Genomic DNA, 15,252 nt, shown 5'->3' with positions numbered 1-15,252 from the left:
ACCTACTGAACAGTGACGATTGCACAATCAGACGAGTGCACAAACTGAACAGTGATGATTGTACAATCGAATGATTGCACAAACTGAACAGTGACGATTGCACAAACTGAACAGTGACGATTGCACAATCGGGCGATTGCACAAACTGAACAGTGACGATTGCACAATCTTACACAAACTGAACAGTGACGATTGCACAATCAGACGATTGCACAAACTGAGCAGTGACGATTGCACAAACGGACGATTGCACAAACTGAGCAGTGACGATTGCACAATCAGACGATTACACAAACTGAACAGTGACGATTGCACAATCAGACGATTGCACAAACTGAGCAGTGACGATTGCACAATCGGACGATTGCACAAACTGAGCAGTGATGATTGCACAAACGGACGATTGCACAAACTGAGCAGTGACGATTGCACAATCAGACGAATGCACAAACTGAACAGTGACGATTGCAAAATCAGACGATTGCACAAACTGAGCAGTGACGATTGCACAAACGGACGATTGCACAACTGAACAATGACGATTGCACAATCGGATGATTTCACAAATTGAACAGTGACGATTGCACAAATTGAACAGAGCGTTCAAGCCTACTCTGCCCATGAACCAGGATTGGCACGCTGATGCACCGTACAATTCTCACCTGGGGTGTAATGTTAAACGGATGTTTAAGATTAAAGATACGTCTTGGATCCAATCGAGGCCCCGTCTGTCTAGCTCGCAGTTTGGGCCTTGCAATCGATGCAGGAGCTCGGACCGAACACCTAGCGATAAAGGCTCTAATTTCTTAGCACACGACACCGGTCTAATCTCGTTACTGGGACGGCAACGCTGCCAAACTGATGCAAGTGTTGGGAAAAGTTAAGTCATTTATTATTTTAGCGAAGCATATAAAATAGGGTGAGAATTTGTTTCAAATTGAAGGATAAGAAATTGTAGAACGTTTCTTAAATTACATTTTTTTGAAGGTATAAAAATGAACTTTTTCTTCAATAATGATATTTATATGTCACGTCTCTCAATCATTCATTGAATGATCATTGCTTTATTTCAACACACCATTTCAAATTCTCCAATTAATGTATGCTCATTGTGTTGTATATGTGTATCGGTATAAATAATTTCTCTATTTTAATCGTTAGATCCTATAAAATAATAATGGGAAGGCTTTGGTCCAATTCTCAATGCTATTGAGACAGGTCCGGATTAGAAGCCCTGAACTTAAATTGACCAAGGACCCTAGCAAATGCCCGGGCTCTGATTTATACCAGGACGAAGACATGAAGCTCTCGAAAGCCTTTTAAGCTGTTGCACAACACGAGACTTTGGGCGGACGTGAAATGGCCAATGGCTTGAAGTTCATCCTCGCAAGACTTGCGCTTCGATAAAGAAGAGCCAAGCCCCAAGTTTTAGCTGGAGAAAGAAGGAGCTGGCTTCTTGAAATAAAGTTGAATCATGTATTCTAGTGGCTGTCTGGAAATTGAGTTCTTCTGCATCAATATTTAGTTATGACGGTAAAGTTACACATTTCCATCTCGAACTGGAAAAAATATTTTTTTGTGGTGAAATAAAAAACTATAAATTATCATCTCAATCATACTGACAACAATGCATTGATAATGTATTATTAATATATTTATTGTTTTGAAATTAAGTTTGAATGTTATTTTCACTCAGAGGTATGTTGAAATATAAATCTTTTGATTGGGTTCGCAGCAGAATTCCTTAGATAATAACCAAATATGATAGGTAGGAAGGTTGGAGGTAGGATATTGTTCGTGACTCACTTCATATACCCGTATAATCAAAATGGAAGTAAGTTACCGTAGAAAAACCAACCTAAACATATCCGCATTTTATAGTCAGCGCGGAACCGACGAGAGTAGATAACACGAATGTTATTCGTCGTTAATTGGCAATGCGTTTGCAGCGAAGAGTGTAGAAATTTTCTAAGCTTTAAAATTTAGCCTCGCGTAAACTTGACGTTGCATCCTGCTCTTCTGTTGCTGTAACTTCAGTCTAAGTATTTTGTTGATTAACGATTTCGTCGATCGTAATATTATGCGGCATGCATAACATAACGCCTCACAGCCTCGGCACGACGAAAATTTTCCTTGCTGTAAATTAAGGAACCTTCCTAAATTAAAGAACACATTAAAATTAACTTGTTTCTCTGAAAAATGGAGGAACTCTGAGATGAAAACAAAAGTGCTATCTTTCGTGATCTTTGCACATGATTTTCTCCAACATCGGTATAATTAGTATTATTTTCTGGATGAAACCCCAATAAATTTAGTGTCAACTAATGTGGCAATATTGAATTAATCGCGCAATGGTCAGCATGTAATTAATCGCGTACAGGGCCACGTGTAAATAATCACCTACAGGTCCGCGTGTAATTAATCACCTACAGGTCCGCGTGTAATTAATCACCTACAGGTCCGCGTGAAATTAATCGCGTACAGGTCCGCGTGAAATTAATCACCTACAGGTCCGCGTGTAATTAATCGTGTTCAGGTCCCCGTGAAATCATTCGCGTAATTTTTGCAGGTCCCTCCAGCTTCTATCCGGTTACTTGTTCACAGCAGAATCGTATTGACTCATCGAGATAACTGCGAAATAAGCGCGAGTGGATTGCGAATTGAGTCGCTCATGGAGATTGCTTGCCGCTAAAAATGATTCCGCAGCCCGCGCTCGATCAGCGACCTATCGCCGCGTGTCCTTCAGATTACAGACCTAACAACTGGTGCACTAGAACAGGAACCTAGAGACTGGTGCACTAGAACAGGGACCTAGCGACTGGTGCACCAAACTTGCACTAGAATATTGTGCTAAAAAATGACTGTTGCAGTAGATGAGTGCGCTGAGGTCGAAGCACTAGACTATTGTGCTTGTGACTGATGCACTAGACTAGTGCGCTGGGGTCGAAGCACTAGACTATTGTGCTTGTGACTGATGCACTAGACTATATTGTGCTTGTGACTGATGCACTAGACTTGTGTGCTAGATACTAATGCGTCATTTTTAGCGAACGACTCGTGCAAAATTCTAAATGATGGAGTGCAGTCGTGCATGACCCTTTAAAACCTTGAAAATTAATCAGAATTTTCGTGGCATTTGAGTGGGTGAGAATTGCCGAAGTCGTCCGTTTTAGGTCGAGTCTCGCTCATCATACCACTTGTTATTTTAAATTAATTTAGTAACTTTTGATAATCAAATATTATGATGGCTTGCGTAGTTCTACCAAAATTTTTTCAATAAATGAATTTCACGAGTGATCTTAGCGATATGTCGATTTTAACTATAAATTGAACAAAATCATTACATTACAAATTCCTCTTCGATATTAATTTCAATGGTAATTTTTATTTATCGCAATACCTGTTGGCAGCCAGCACGTCATTGTCTGCATGGGTTTAGTTTTCAACATATCCTGCATTTTTTCCATAAGGCCGGATCTTCTTGTTATTGTTCAAGTGGTTAAAACTGTAACCTGAATTATTGTTTACTCTCTTTTCATTGTTATAGATTCTACATTTTAATATCTTTTTTTCAGTGATTCTAGCAATCTTCCGGCATCATAGCGCATCGGCTATGGACACCCAGCGGTCTCTGAGTTTTTTTTTTACTTCCAGCAGTGCAATAGCTTTTTTCCGTGGCACTTCTCGAGTCGGCAGCCTTATACTGAACTCCATTTCATTGTGCCAAGGCGCCAAGAAAGCCGTTTTCTTTTCTCCTGTAACCGAATCCTCGGTAATGGAATTTTCTTTGCAAGTAACCGAAACTCAAGGAACTGTGTTCTGCTTCGGCGGTAACGTAAGAACTGACACAGAGTTTTCTGTAAGTAACCAAAGCCTGAGAGGCTGGTTCCTCTGCGTAAGTCATTAAATCTTCAGAATACACAAATATTTTGCCGGTAATTAATTTTCATGATGGCGTTTCGAATGTTGGCCGCAGCCTCACTAAATAAATGTTTATGTCAGCATCTGAAACCCCGGAAGTGGCGTGTGGTCCAACGGTATCGAAGTGAATGGAATGCCTTCTTTCCTGTCGGTGTCCGAAGTCCTTGGAATGTCGCCTCTTCGTCTGTAGCTGAGTTTTTGGAGCGGTATCTATCGCAGCAGTAACTGAAGCCCATGGAACGGTCTTCTTATACTGGGACTCGAAGTCTCTGAGATGGCATTCTGCCGACAGCGCAGTTGCTATCGTCGGGTCAATGGCAGGCATGGCAAGTTATTCTCCCGGCTTCTCTTCACTGGAAATATCTTTTGCTCTAGCACAGCCGCACGTTCATCGTCAGAATGGCCTCGCCAAGGAGGCAGGCTACCTCGAGCAAAACTTACTTTATTTACAACTAGGGAAACATATTCTTCCTCGACTGACACTCGATAGAAATTTTACACGACTTCAGTGCCTGACAACGGATAATACAATTTGTTTATATATGTACTACCTAACTTCGCCGTTTGAACTGATGAGGTGAACTATGACACGAGTCTCAAAATAATTTACGAAATAACACTAAAACATGAATTCTGGAACTTAAATTCGCATTATGGCAGTTGGAACGTTCTCTACCACTATTAATTTGAACCAATTTACATGAATTATGATATTTGACCCGAACTTTTCCTAGAAATTCAAATAATTTAGCTTGGTGGTTAGACATGCATCCGTAGTCATGAAAATGAAAAAAATACAATTCAGTACTCACTGCAGTGAGTGACAGAGAGCGCATTTTCTCGTCGACAAGTATCATAAAACTTAAAACGTCGACCTATAGACTTGAGGTCACGGACAGACGGACGGACGGACATGGCGAGCACAATAGTGCATTTTTTCCATAAATGAGAAAATGCGCTAAAAAGAAATAATTTGTAATTCACAAAATTTCTGTTCGATCATTAATTATGAATTTATCGGTTCTTAAACTGCACTTTTTCAAGATTGTAGCCTTTCGTTCATTCAAAAATTCCTAAGGATTGCTTCTCATTTCACTGCAATGGTAAATCCTCTTTCATTGATGTTCAAAATATTCAAAGGATATTACGCTAAGAATATTCACGTTAGAAATGAAGAGAAGACGCTCGCTACACTAGCTACAGTTTTATATTTTTCATATTCATCCATTTTCCCCCGCATATTCTGATTATGATGGTTCAACGAAGTTGCCGCCGGGGCTTTTCGTATGATTCACTATCTAAACTCTTATTTGATAGCCAGAAGAAATGCATTTATTTTGAGTCGTAATAAGTAATGAAATTATTTTAAATATGGTTGAAAAGTAGAATCCAAAAGGCTTGGATCTCATTTGATAGCCAGAAGAAATGCATATATTTTGAGTCGTAATAAGTAATGAAATTATTTTAAATATGGTTGAAAAGTAGAATCCAAAAGGCTTGGATCTCTCGAAAAATCTTCCTAGAAGTATACATTTTTGAGACTTGTAGTTGACTTATGTAGAAGTCTTAGTTTGATTGAAATATGGGAATATTATATACTTCAACGTCCAAAAGCTGCTTTCGTTGGTAACTGGTTTTTTTCCTTTCTTCATTAGATCGTCGTATTGGCTACATTAATTACTGTGTAGTATAGTATAGTATCTTCGGCATTAAAGAGTAGGCCTGGATAGGCCTGTCGCCGATTCTTGTGTTTTCTTGACTAGACTGGCCTTTTGATCAGATCTTTTCAACGGACGGTAGATTTAAAATCGATTCTAGATTACTTGCTAATTATCCACTAAATGCTCATTACATTTTTGGCTGTTAAGTATTGTGCCATGCGTTTGATTTAATATGTCGGAAACTAAACCTGCTGTGACAAATTTCAATGGCGATTCCGAAACTACGCTCCAACACGAAAAAAAAACAGAAAACTTGAAAGTGTCATTACCGAAACAATTCTTCAACAGCGTTGCCTATTACATGCTTTTTTCATTTTCATGGCGTTTCGGCACACGATTAAAATTTTCCAATGAAGATCATGAGTCGGAAATGACCAATGCCGTTGAGAAAAATCCATTGTAATTTTGCTCAAAAGGCGCAGAAACTCGATAATTGGTTTCGACGAAACAGAGACTAATGACACTAAACATAAATTTTTATGTTTTTCTCTTAAATATTCTGTGGAAACTTCCACAAGTTTCCAGGAGGTGTTCGGATCATACCAATAACGAGGGCATAATAGCGGTCGGGCAAGCGGGTCGTCCTGGCATCATAAGGCCCATAAAATTATCGTGGCGTAATCGATGGCCGATGATTGGCTTTCCAATAGCCAGCGATTGCGTCGCGGCAATTTTAAATCGTTGAAAAGCGTTGATTTATCGGTGGCAGAGTGGAGCTCTTCCACTTTTTCCACTCATCTCTGACGCGCCACTGAATGGAAACCCGCTGGAAGTAATCGATCTTTCCAAGATCCGCTGGTGCCAGGAAGAAATTGTTTTAGAAGCTCACGATTTACCACAGACGAATCGTTTTTCAGTGACTTCAACTCCAGTCGCCTCCGGTCTCTTCTCACTTGCATTTAAAATAAAAATTCTGAATAATTGTAGATAGACAAACGTTGCATCTGGCTAACTGCTGTGAAATTGCAGGCTTAAATAACTTTGAATAGTAAATTTTTAAAATAATTACAAACATCCTGACCTTCGAAAAGACTTATTTTTTGAATGATTGCCAACTAACAGATCTCCTGAAAGGGCAAATTCCCAAATAATTGCACACTGACAGATCTTAGAATAGGCTAATTTCTAAATAATTGCAAATTGAAATACCTTCGAATACTGAAATTTGAGTAATTGAAGACTGACATACCTTCTAATAGCCCAATTTTTATATAATTGCGGACTGATAGAACTTATATAAGCGCGAATTTTTAAAATAATTACCAACAAAATGACCATACATATGTGTGGGGTTACTTTTAATTCAATGTGCGACTCTGGAACATTGGACTCTGAGCAGAGTCAGGGCTGAAGACCATACAGCATAATATTAAAATTCTTAGTGAATCCAATTTATATGAATGATGTTTAATGGGAAGCAAATGAACCCTGTCAGGCTCTCAGTTGATAATTATAAACTCTTGACATTTTTAGAATTAGAGATGCGAGTCTTTAAGAGTTAGCGGCTCATTTTACAATGAAGGACCAATTAGCGCTCATTTGTCGGACTCGGTTCAAGCGAAGTGCCGCTCAGAGTCTCATTTGTTTCTGACTTTTAAAGCCAACTGAAAACCACTAATTTCCGCGTAATATAGGCTGGCTCCTGCGAGATAATAAATGCAGGAAGGCCCGGGCACCGCTGCAGAAGATCGTTGCGAGCGATTTTGCTCGATGAAAATTTCTGGGTGAAATAAAAATGCAGTAAACGTTTTCTGAAAGATATGCAATTTACTTGCGAGCAGGAATTACATAATATATTATGAAGATCTGCAACAATCGATAACTATTGTGCACCATGACAATTTGCGATAGTTCTGGATTACGTATGTCTCATATGTTTTTGTATAATTTCCTGTCTTAAAAATGAAAGCTTTTTCTTCATAATTTTCATTTGAGCAAATTTAAGTATAAAAGGCTACAAACTTATTAAAGAGAGAGAACACTGGGAGATCAAGAAACGATTCAATTTTTGTAAATATAACATAGTGAAAACTTCATGGACAGATAATTTTCTTTCTTGTATGAGAACGACTTGCTACGAGATCGATATAGTATATCGTACTGAAGGGATTGGGAAGCAAATGGAGCGACCATATTTTTCTCGTAATTTCACAAGTTCCTGATGAATGCTTGGTTGAAAATATTTTCTAGTGGGCAAAAAATTGATTCCTACTTCAGCAACTCCCATTAAAGCCTTAATAAACTTTGTACTATTTCACCCATGTCACACCGGTGTAGATCAGTGGACGCTACCGTGTTGGCCATCGATAAGGTATCGATGGCGTATCCGACCTACGCCACTACTATAACAAGTATTCCAATACAACTCATCTCCGAACAATATCTTGACTTGATCATCGATACGCCATTGGTGGTCACTTTTATAAATGTATTCGAAATTTTTTCCTCAACGCGAGGTCGATATTGGTTTCAGCCGTCTTAGACACGAACCTACGATCACCTGTCCACCCTCTCATTCGGCTTCTGGATTTTGACCACAACTATTGAAGCTGTCTGATGTGTACTAGATGTGTCTGATATATACAAGATGTTTCTGTTGTGTAATACATGTGTCTGTTTTCCATTTTTTCCATTGGTAAATTGCAAATTGGTGTTTGAATTAGAAATTTAAGTTTAATTAGAGCTTATTTACATTTCGATTTTATTTCTCAGACCTTATTTGAAGTGGAGTTGCGGGATGTCTGTTGTTGGGAACCGGGAACATGACTTGCATTAATCAAAGACCTCAAGTTTCAAAAATATGATTGTGAACATGATTCGGGATGACAGTATTAATGTTAACAGAATAATCAAATTTTTCAAAGTATCTATTCTGAACTACGCCGGATGAACCTTATAGTAAACAAATAAAATCAACCCATGAATTATCATAGGTATTTATTTTATAAAAATTTAATTTTTCTCCTTAATGCGGCATCCATAATCCGTAATGCAATGTACAACCATCATTTGACATCGGCTGCAACAAGATCGTAAAAATATATAAATAATTAATGGTAAAATGGTTTTAAATAACCTTGTCAACCGGGGCCACACTTTTATAACTCGCTAAGTGAACGTAAGTACTTACGCTCTATTTTCTTGTCTATGATTGTTGGATGTTGCTTAAAAGGCCGTCAATGATTGGCTGATGAACTTACGATCTCTTAACTTTGTTAGAAAGTATAGGCCCGGAACATCAAAAATCGGAGCCTAACTGGTGAGTAGACCTTCAAGAAAGGCTGGTGTGTTTACAATCACCACTGCACCATCGATCAAAAGATCTCTTTAAATAATAAATGAATCATCGATTACCTTCATTTACACTCATCAAACTCACGCTTATTAGCGCTTTAAGGTCAGCTGGTGGCAGAAGTGGCCACTAATCGATACGCCTCATTTATTCTTCAAGATACTTTATTTGTTTTCTCTCAGATACGCTGCCTATATCAGCACCTATATTCTCCAGGGTATGCCCTATACGTGGCCACCTATATCACCACCTATATTTTCCGTATGCCCTATACGTGGCCACCTATATCACCACCTATATTCTCCAGGGTACTCCATTTATGTATCACTCGTCTTTCACAACAAGTTCTTCTGATATTTACTGTGGTTGTAATTTCATATAAAGTTCTTCCCTTTTAATTTCCATTTAAATATTTATAATAATTATCATTTAACTAATGGGGAATACGGGAGTAAAGCGTTTGCAAGAGAATTAAATCGTAATTCATAATGCAAACAATTTGCGCATTATTATATTATAGAGACGTGTAATGTTCTCTAGGAATGAATGTCATATTTATTTATTAGTGAACATAAGGCAGGTTTATGCGCTGTATATGCGCCGTTAAGATTATCACGGCAGACATGAACAAAACTAATTTAAAAGTTAGTGTCGCGTAGCCAGCGTGCAGCTCCAACGCTGTTCATTTGTGGGCGAGAACATTTTCACTCAAACTCTTCACCCATGCTGAAAAGTTTTGGCAGCAGAGAAAACTGTTGCTGATGAGTCTTATTCATAATTGTTACTAACATTTACTACTTATATTTAATGTCGATAACTAAGAAAGTACTTTCTTATAATAAATTGTGAATACTTTCTCAGAAAGCGGCTGGCTCTGCACGTTCTGGCAGTTGATGCGGACATTTTATAGACAAAAAAGAAACAGTTTATTTTCGTTTTTGATGCAATAAAAATATCCTCCCGAGCACTTCTATTGCTGTCACTATTATTGCTGCTTCTTCTGATGTTGCCATTGAATTTACTGGAGCTATTACTGAGGCAATAATATGATTATTGTCATGAAAACTTCTGTATTCATGTTGTTATGATTAAAGCCTTCTCAATTATTTTATTGCTGCGGCTGTTGCTAAAGTTGTCATTCCTTTACTTAACTGCCGTAAAGCTTGCCGCTAGTTCTACTTTGCTGCCTTATAGCCTGCTGCCAATTTCACTCAGCTAACGCAAAGCAAATATGTTTCTACGTTCAACAAGTTACTACTGCCGGGACTTCATACGGGTTCTCTTTTATGTTACTGGTTTTGGGGCCGAGTCTGCTTCTGGTCCGACCCTGGGATCGGTACCAACTGCTCTCATTCTAATGGTAATGTCGGAGTCTTAATGAGGTCTGTAGTCACCGCGACCTGACGTTAAATGACTGCGTCAAGACATTCGGTATTTTATCGCAGCTCCTTGGCCTCCTTTACGTAACGAGAGTTGCTAATTATTTCTTCCTGAAGAAGACAATATAGGGAATATATGGATATATGCTAGCTGCTGATAACTTGGCTGATTTCACTTACATCCAGTGACACAAACGCGAGGGGATGGAGTTCGAATAATTGATTTGTGTTTGTTGATAACTTGGCTGATTTTACTTGCATCCAGAGACACAAACGCGGGGAGGATGAAGTAAGGATACTTGCTTGTCTTAACCTTCTAAGCCAATATGGGACCATAGTATTTTTGGCAGCGCATGTAATAGTCCTGGGTTGATCCCAAAGGTTTAGATGAGAAATGATTTATATTTGTGTATTCGTAAATATTTTCCAATGAAACTCAAGTCCAAGAGCAACAAATAATATTCGACGATACTATCTACTTGGCCCTGTTTGATGGTTATGTTTCCGAGCTTATAACAGATCTAGAAGTTTTTTTTTATGGCAAACAAATTCTAACTCACTTCTAAATAACGACATGCGAGGTACAAAAGTTTACGTTCAACGCTGATTGCCAACACCTCTTATTTTATTATTTTCTTCTCTCAGTCACATTTTAACAACAAGGGCTCATTCTGCAGAACTGTAAACGCCAATCAAGATTTGTATGAAAAAAATCAACAGAAGTATGGATGGAAATAGGCGGACGCCATCGGTGGGGTATCGATGGCGCATTGATGGGGTGCCTGACCGATTCCACCTTCATATAATACAGGGTGCACGGGGCAGAGAATATTGCTTATATGAAATATACATTATAACAAAAGTATTGAACATATATAGATGAATTTGGTAATGCATAATCAAGAACAAGTAAATTTTACAATTTGCCAGTTTTAAAGATGATATCACACAAATGTCAGTCGTGTCCGGAAATTTATGTCGACTCTTTCCAGGCTCTCAGTAAGAATGTTGGCTTCGGCTTCTTGAATGTTATTCATAAGATGGTTCAGGCTGTTGGGTTTGTCAAGGTACACGACGGACTTCAGATGTCCCCATAAGAAATAATCGCTAGGCGCAAGATCGCGGGACCTGGCTGGCCACTGAAGATCACGTGATCTCTTTTTCAAAGAGATCATGCGCCCAGGAAAAGCTTCTTTCAATAAAACCAAAGATCCTCTTGATGTATGTGCAGTTGCACCATCTTGCTGGCATCAAACATCGTCCAAGCCCATCTCATTCAGTTTTGGCAGGAAAAAATCCTGTTACATCGTCACGTAAGTGTTGTTGTTGTGGTTCCCCGGTCTCAATTTTGCAAGAGACCCCCCTCGCGCAAGTACGACACCACCGACAGGGGGTCGCTCCGGAGCTGTAGGGTCGAGGTTATGTGGTGGTGTTGTCTGAGGTCCTGCCAGAGCGGACATTCCAGGAGAATGTGAATGATTGTGTTGGGAGCTCTCTGGCAGGATGGGCAGGTGTCTGTGTCTGCTGGGCCTATTCTGTTTGCGTATGTTTGGAGTGAGGGGTGGTGGCCGCAGCGCAGCCTGGCTAGGTGTACTCTCTCCAGTCTAGAGAGCTAACAGCTGTGTTTCTGTGCTGCTTATGTCAGGTGGTGGGTGTCCAGGGACTTTGTTGTTGCCGGCCAGCTCCAGGGTTCTAGGTGTCATTATTGTGTGTAAGTTTTTTTTTTGTGCTGGTGTTTCCTTGGGGTTGGGGTACTGTGTTAAGTATGTTGGTGTAGTATCTGTGTGGGGTTTGCGCGATTTGTCTGTGTGTGGGTGGGTGGTCGCGTTGGGAGTGGCATGGGTGTTCGGTGTTGTTTATGGCTGCGGCTATGAACTGAGTTCCTCTCATGTCGAGGTGTGCTTTTATGGGAAGAATTTTTAGTGTAGAGGTCAAAGGTGAAGTTCTCGCGGGTTTTCAGCGCTCCAATACCGCATGTTCTGCTTATTCACAGCCCAGGAGATGGAAGTGCGCCTCATCGCTGAAGAACACAAGCGTCTCATCAGGCAAGTCGAGAAGGGCCCTGAACGCAGGTCATCGGGGGAAGATGGATTGTCGTTGTGTCTAGATGTGTCTGATATGCACTAGATGTTTCTGATGTATACTAGATGTTTTTGATGTGTACTAGATGTTTCTGAATACTTTGGGAGTACTTTGGAGAACAGGCAGTCTTGCAGTCCTTTGTAGACTAGGCTTCTTCTTCTTCACATCTCCAGACTCCCTGAAGTTCTTCACCAACGAAACAATTGACTACCGTCCTGGAAACGGCCACGAGGTGCAGCTGGAAGTGCCGACGAAATGCGCGCTGTGTGGCGATGATTGATTTACATACCATAGGAAAAATATGCCTCAACCGCAGAAGCACGTTCCACGTTCTTCCATTCTTTACTAGTGCAAAGAAAAAATATAATAAATTAATGCGGCTATATCGAATTTTTTTCATGCAATGAGTCCAAAGCTATGACAAATTTATCAAGCGATGAGTTCAAAGCTATGACAAATTTATCAAGCGATGAGTTCAAAGCTATGACAAATTTATCAAGCGATGAGTTCAAAGCTATGACAAATTGATAATGCGATGAGTTCAAAGCTATAACAAATTGATAATGCGATGAGTTCAAAGCTATAACAAATTTATCATGCGATGAGTTCAAAGCTTTGATAAATTTATCATGCGATGAGTTGTTGGTATGTCAAATTTAATCTTGCCTTGTTTTCTCAGCTCATACTCCGATACTCAAGCCAAGTTTTGCTCAGTAATTGCATTATCCTATCCAGTCAAACTTGCCTCTTATCGAGGCCAAGGAAAACAAAGCAAGCGCTTCTCAAGATTTTCTCTCTCGTCTAATTTCAGGATATAATTCCGGAAGAATTTTCACGCTTCAGTTTTGTGTTGCTTCATAATTGCGTAACCTGAGTCTTTTCAGCGGAAATTTCCCGAGCTCCGCCTCCCTTGAGCTTGCGGCGCTCGTAAACTGCAGCCTTACTTCCTTTATTTCTCTCTCGGATTGCACGCGCATGGCGAAATATCCCACAGATTTTCTGCGCGGCCGAAAAAAATTATCTTATAAACTTTTGTGTACAAGATGCATACGTGAAACAAGCTGCTTGAGGAACAATTAGATTTTAGCTCGTACATTTCATTTATGCACGTCGATATCATGGATGACTTATTTATTCTACAGAGAAATAATTGACAGATCATTTCATGGAAGCTTAATGATGCGTAAACTTCAAATTATTAAACTTTAATTATCTATCAATGTCATCTCCATTAACTTACTTTAGATCTATACAACCAGTCCATTTAATATTTCATCAAGGCTTGTTCTATTTATATGAAAGTTTAAAAAGCTTTCTATCATCAATTTAGTTTCATTAGTGCAATACTATTATTAATTTCCTTGATCAGCATATAACTCATAATTTCAATTTCATGCAACGGATCGCACAAGCTACATCATTAGCTGAGTTGTGTACTCTATATATACATAGCTCCCCACAAACTGGTCTGAACGTCAAACCGTCTGAAGTTGTGATAATTCCAGACGTCTGATCCTGAAGGGCAGCTAAATAAATCGTAAGCATCAATAATTCTGAGATTCCACGATGATTTCCATAATTATCGACTATAATCGACAATAATATTACTATAATGACACTATAGGTATAGCTGTTGAGGTCTCTCGGTAGCAAATCGGTTCGACCCTTAATATCCGATGCAAGGTGATATTGTTCTTGTATAGCACCACGACCTCGAATTTCTTACGTCTCAAAGCAACCTATTTTTTCCGATGACTCGGAAAGAAACTTGTTTGAATACTGTATATTGTGTACCAATGTCAATTTTGTACCGATGTTTACTCGGTTATTAGGTAATTGAAACAGCAGTTGATACATATACCACGATTGAAGTTAATGTCTTGTCATCTTTCCACTTGTTACAGAAACCACTTCTGAACTAAACAAAATTCCTGTGTCGAATCATCTTTCACTCTCGTCTAAGGAAGCACGAAATTTCCTTCACAATAGCGTAAGGGATTGCTATTGGGCTCGTGTTATTTGTCATTTTAACACGTTGACTACGAAGTGGTACATATGCGTACCACGAAATGTATTTCTCCAGTACGTAGTGGTGCATAATTCAGGTTGCCTAAAATCGGCCAAATCCGAGAACAAAAAAGGCCTAAAAAGGCCGATAACTCAATATATACTAATTTATTTGTAGGTTCCGCTATTAAAATTTCATTTATTTTCTTTTTGCAGTATTTAAAATTTAATTAAGAAGTAACCCTATCATAAATTTTAGCTGGCCAACGCAATTGAGAAAAACTGAATCACGGAATTTTTCCAGAAAAAATGACCGTCTGGCAACCCTGTTTAAAAACAGTACAAAAAATGAAATAATGGTACAAGATGAAGCAATCGTAGTCAACGTGTTAAGTTTAGAATTACCACCGATATAACTTCGCCCAAGAAGCTGCCAGACTTGCAGTAAAACCAGACTTGAACGTGCACCAACATGTCGATGGTGAGTGCCAGTAGAAAATTAAAAACAAGAGTGCAAAATACATCTCGTGTAGAAGCTTAACACGCTGGAAATGTAGAGCCACATCGTGAGAAGTTGATCGTGATCAAGTGTGAAAAGCGTATAGAATTTAAGTATAATCTATAGGAATCACGTGCATGATACACCCACCATAATAATTCTGAACCACGACTATAATACATACATATCACGACTATAATACATACATATCACGACTATAATACATACATATCACGACCATAATACATCATAGCACGACTATAATACATATATATCACGACCATAATACATACATATCACGACCATAATACATCATAGCACGACTATAATACATACATATCACGACCATAA

Source organism: Hyalella azteca, unplaced genomic scaffold (assembly GCF_000764305.2).
Source record: "Hyalella azteca isolate HAZT.00-mixed unplaced genomic scaffold, Hazt_2.0.2 contig14620, whole genome shotgun sequence".
NCBI classification, from domain to species: Eukaryota; Metazoa; Arthropoda; class Malacostraca; order Amphipoda; family Hyalellidae; genus Hyalella; species Hyalella azteca.
This window is presented reverse-complemented; position numbering follows the sequence as displayed.